The following is a 5,588-nucleotide window of genomic DNA, read 5'->3' as shown; positions in this document are numbered from 1 at the left end:
TCAAAAGTTTTTTTTCTCTTAATTAATTGGCCTCTCAGAGTTGGTAAGACAACTCCCACCTGTTTATGCTCTCTGTATGTGTGTATATATATCTCCTCAATATATGTTCCATTCTATATGCATCCGAAGAAGTGGGCTGTAGTCCACGAAAGCTTATGCTCTAATAAATTTGTTAGTCTCTAAGGTGCCACAAGTACTCCTGTTCTTCTTTTTGCGGATACAGACTAACACGGCTGTAACTCTGAAACCTGTCATTGTGTTTGATAGTGACTTCAAAGTCTTCAACTGGGATCCTACTTCTTGTGAAATCTTCTCCATTACTGCATGTCGCACAGGACTCCCCTCCACGAAGGCATAAAGAGTCTGAATAACACCAAAAAAAATCAAAAGACAGCTCTGTTTTGTTTACTTGAAGTGCATGCATCTACTAGGCCTAGGTTCAAACAATGCGCATAGCAGTGTACATAGAGTATTTCACTGTTTCTTTACATTTCATTTGAACTCCCGCAGTACATCCAGACATAGTAGATGCGCCACCAAAACAGACAGACATCACTGATGACCAGTCAATTTTAAGAATGACAAGGATGTCATTTAACTGGTCAAAAATAGACTGAGCATCAACTGTTAATAGTCTCTGAACAGACAAAAAATGTTCAACTGGACTATGTTTTTCATTGTCAAAAATACCGCATCACAACGGACATCTGTTCATGGTGTCCACAGTCAGTAGTGTCGTTTGCAATTATTGAGACCATTTTTCCATTTAGTGAAGATGCAATCTTTTGTTGCACAACGTTGTGCAAGGCCACAATTAAATCATTTTGGATGCGATTAGTCAGATAGGTAGCATTTCGAGGAGATTATTGCACATCTTTTGCCATTACAGGATCATATTTTTGGAGCGTATTGACAAGATTTAGAAATAAACCTCTCTCAAAACTGTCAGCTTTTTCATTGTGACCCCTGAATGGTCTCCCATCTTTCACCAAACACAGAACAATGTCAATCAGTTGCTCCATTACACTTCGGTTATGGCACTGTTCTTCTTGTTTAGACAGAGAAGCCTGCTTGCCCTATGGGCAAAACGTATGGAAAGAAGAGGATCAATTTATACAGAGGGCTGAAGAGGGACTCCCAAAGTGCATTAATTAACACTTAATAAATACATCAAAATTAAATACATTACAGAGATAAGAACCTGTAATGACAACTTTACTTCATGAGATGCTCTAGAGAAAGAAGACCCAGAGGGAGTAATGGTAGGGGGAATCCCAGGGAGACCAAAGGGGCTGGTAGAGGGAGCAGACAGAGAACAAGGGTAGAGGCAGAGTGGCTGCAGGGTTGGCCCAGTCTTCTGCATCTCCCCTGTGGGTGGAGACACTGATCTCTATCACTGTAAGAGGGAATAGAATGGAATGCCCAGAAGAATGAATGACTTGAGGACAATTTCCTGAGGGACCCATACCCTTGCAGAGCTTTTCTAGCTCTGACATTTACATTTCTACATGGTTTGGCCCACAGAAATAAAAATCTGCACATCTTCCACGTGTTTTTGGACCAATGGAAAAAAACAGTTATAATTCAAGTCACTTAAAATTCCCTATGAAACTGAGTTAACAAAATAAATGAGCTTATGAACAACCAGAAAATATACTTCAAGTGAAAAACTATAACTGGACTTCTTTGCAAAGAAATTGTAAGTTTTCTTACAGGAAAAGCCACAAACTGTCTGAAAAGGAAGAGTAGATTAAATTACTTGCCTCAGTGAAATTAAATATCCAGAGAATTGCTGTGCCTGTGATGATGATGACGAGGGTTTGCTCATCTGTGGCTCCCCCTCCCCTTGCTGCTGGAGGCACGGCCAGGCAGGTCTGCATCTGCAAGCAGGCCCCCTACCTCAAGTGCAGCTCCCCTTGGCCTTGGTGGCCAACAGTCTGGAAGCCTCCAGGCCAATGAGCTGGGGGCAGGAGGGGGAGGGCAAAGGGGAAGATTGTAGGGAGCAGGAGAGGTAGGGGGGAGGGGAGCTGTCTCTGGAGGCACAAAGGGGGGCTCTCTGGAGGGGGTGATGGAGGCAAAGGGGCTGGAGGGGATCTTCCAGGGGGAAGAGGGTTGTGTGGGTCTCTGTGGGGTTGGGGGGTGGGGGTGGGAATGATTGACAGAGCCAGCTGCAGCCCAAGTCTGGTCTGTGAGGGAAGGGAGTGTTGCTATACCTACCTCCCCCCACCCCCACCCCCCAGGAAGCCCCCTCTGTACTGTGTATTTTATGCCAGCCCCGGGGTGCATTGCTGCTCCTTTCTCCTGCCCCCAGCTCCATCTGTTTGTCTGCCCCCACAATGCCCCCCCCCCAATCTGTGTATGACAGTGACAGACTCCTGCTGCTCTTTCTGCCTGCAGCTCCCTTCCCCTCCCTGCTGGGGAGGCGCAGTCAGGCAGCTCTGGCAACACCCCCCCTCCCCCCAGCTCTCAATGGGCTGGAAACCGGGTCAGCTCTGGGAGAGGGGACGGAGGCAGTGTTCAGAGCTTCCCTGCCTCTGCCGAGACTTTTCGCTGCCTGCAGGGACACTGGGGATGAGGGAGCTGTCCCCGAGGTGAGAGCTCCCCACCCCACGTTGCTGACCTGTGGAGAATGGGCACCACGGCCCATCTCACCAGCTATGTATCCAACCCACCCTACTCCCTGTCCTCTGACTGCCCCCGCCCCTTATCCATCCCCCTAAGCATGAGGCTCCTAACAGAGTTTGGCTCAGCGCAGAGCCAGACACACTGCCCCGCCCCCCCAGAGCTCTGCCCTACATTAGGGTGTGCATGAGCACACCTGGCACACGCCTATGGGTTCCAGAGTTAGTTCTGCTAGTTTTGCAGAACAGAACAGTCTTATTTTTGAACTCTCAAGGATGCAGGGGGGAGAAGACAGAATCTCATCCCTAGATCCTTTGAATGTGTTCTATGGTACCCTAGTGGGCTCAGGCACATCTGTTCCTCTGTGGAACCAAGAGTTCAAAGTGGGGAATAAGCAGAATTCTGATTCTGACTTGTTGGTAGGAATTGAATTGATTATGTTTCTGTAAAACAGAGTCCAGTCTCTAAGCTGGTGGTAGATCCAAAAGCAAGCATGCAGGAGTGGGGAGAAAGGGGGGAAATGACATCTGTCTCGCACCGCACCAGTCCTCTCTGGAAGAAGAAAAAAATTTAAAAAAAAAAGAGAGAATCTCAATCCTGGGGGTGGGAAAGCGACTGGGAGAGGGTGCTACTCAATGTCATCATGGGGGAAGGAGAGATGTAAGCTGCTCCCAGTCTCCCCACTCCTTGATGCTATCCTTGTATTGGGCACGGGGCAACTGATCCATACACACACACACACACACAAGGACTATGGTGGAACAGCACTAGGGTAGGCAGAGAACAGCCCCTCCCCAACAGTGCAGCAAGGACCCTGGAGAGAGAGAGAGAGAGAGAGAGTGTGTGTGTGTGCCGGAGACTAAGACAAAGGAATTGATGCGAATGATAAACCCCGTGAAAATGTGTAACATACTTGATTTTTGGAAAAAACTTTTGTACATGCTAGGGATGGTGACAAGACAATCCCACAAGCATGTTGCTTTTCAGCTTATACCTGTAAACAGGTTGGAAGCTTGGCACAGCAGCAAAAGCATAACAGGCCTACACTGCTGTGTGGAAGGGGAAACTGAGGCACACCACCTCATGGCATGTGTGGCTAAATGCCAAGACACCTACACTTTAACAGATATTGCTATCTGCATTCTGTTAGCAATACTACACCCCAACACATTTTCGAGTACCTGGGGACCAGGAACCCAGAACTTTGCAAGAACCCCTATGAATAGCATTATAGTGTTTAGTAACGCTGGATGGGGGTATGACCAGAGCTGAACCAGAATTTTAAATGTACAGTACTGCCTCCACCATGGTCAGTGTCCAAGTCTCTGACAGTAAGTTCAGTAGGAGGGTGTGACGTTGCACTCCATATGCTTTATGGAAATATTCTTATGAATATGACATAACTGGAATATGTTTTGCACTAAATACCCCATGTATGGTGTCATTAGGATGAACACACTTAGTAGATTACGAGCTTTCTATTTGTTTCTATATCTGGAGTTAGGAGAATAAGATATACACCTCTACCTCGATATAACACGAATTTGGATATAACGCGGTAAAGCAGTGCTCGGGGGCGGGGGGGCAGGGCTGTGCACTCCGGTGGATCAAAGCAAGTTCAATATAACGCAGTTTCACCTATAAAGTGGTAAGATTTTTTGGCTCCAGAGGACAGCTTGAGGTAGAAGTGTAACTTGTATCACTGATGTAAACATATTAAGTGGAGGCCATTAAGGGTGCTCCAGAAACAATCAGTTGTAAATGGCCTTAGTTACTTGAAAGCCTTCCCGTATATGTGTGGGCCAGCCCTTGGGGAATGGAGACTAGAGGTCTTATAGTGACATGTGACCATGTCACCCGATAATGAAATCCATCTTAAATCTGGTACTTTTCCACTTAGAAGGAGGGGTTGGGACAAGTACAGACAAAAGATTCCCACCTTGTGCCAAAGCTATAAAAGGGGGTGGAGCAGGACAAAGGTGGCTGCCAGTCATGAGAAGACCCCTGTTTACCACCTGAGATGTCTGCTGGAACTAACAAGAACTGTACCGGGGAAAGGATTAGGCCCAGACTAGGAAACTGTCTGTGAAAGGAGCTTAGTGGAACATCTCTGAGGGTGAGATATTACCTGTAATCAGTTTCTTAACGTATTAGGCTTAGACTTGCGTGTTTTGTTTCATTTTGCTTTGTTCTGTCTATTACTTGAAACCACTTAAATCCTACCTTTCATACTTAATAAGACCACTTTTATTTATTAATAAACTCAGAGTAAGTGATTAATACCTGGGGGAGCAAACTGCTGTGCATCTCTCCCTCTCTCTCAGTGATACAGAGGGCAAAAAATTTATGAATTTACTCCGTAGAAGCTTTATACAGGTAAAATGGATTTATTTGGGGTTTGGATCCCATTGGGAACTGGGTGTCTGGGTGCTGGAGGCAAGTAACCTGCTGAGCTGTTTCCAATTAAATCTGCAGCTTTGGGGGGATGGACCAGACCCTGGGTCTGTGTTGCAGCAGGCTAGCGTGTCTGGCTCAACAAAGGAGGGTTCTGGATTCCCAAGTTGGCAAGGAAAACGGGCTCAGAGGTAATTTCAGCACATCAGGAGACTGTCCCAAGGGGATCTCTGAGACTGAACCCATCACAGGGATCCCCACCAGTGTCAGGGGACAGCAGACCCATGAGGGAGAGGCACCAGAGACTTGTCGGGGGCCATTGTGGCCCACAATGCCCTCCCTCCCGGAGCAGAGGGTCAGCGTAGCAGGGCGCGATCCACACAAAGCCCCCCCCACCCACACAGCAGTAGCACCGGCAGGCAGCCCCAAACCAGCACCAAGCTGTGCCACGCCCCTCCCTCCTCACAAATCCTAAACCAGGCAGCGATCAATCAACAAACACAACCATGCTGCCATGCACCCACAACCCCCCCCCCCCCCCCCCCCCCCCCCCCCCCCCCCCCCCCCCCCCC

The sequence above is a fragment of the Trachemys scripta genome, chromosome 4 (assembly GCF_013100865.1).
Source record: "Trachemys scripta elegans isolate TJP31775 chromosome 4, CAS_Tse_1.0, whole genome shotgun sequence".
Classification (NCBI taxonomy): domain Eukaryota; kingdom Metazoa; phylum Chordata; order Testudines; family Emydidae; genus Trachemys; species Trachemys scripta.
The sequence above is the reverse complement of the archived record's forward strand: the minus strand, read 5'-3'. Positions refer to the sequence as shown.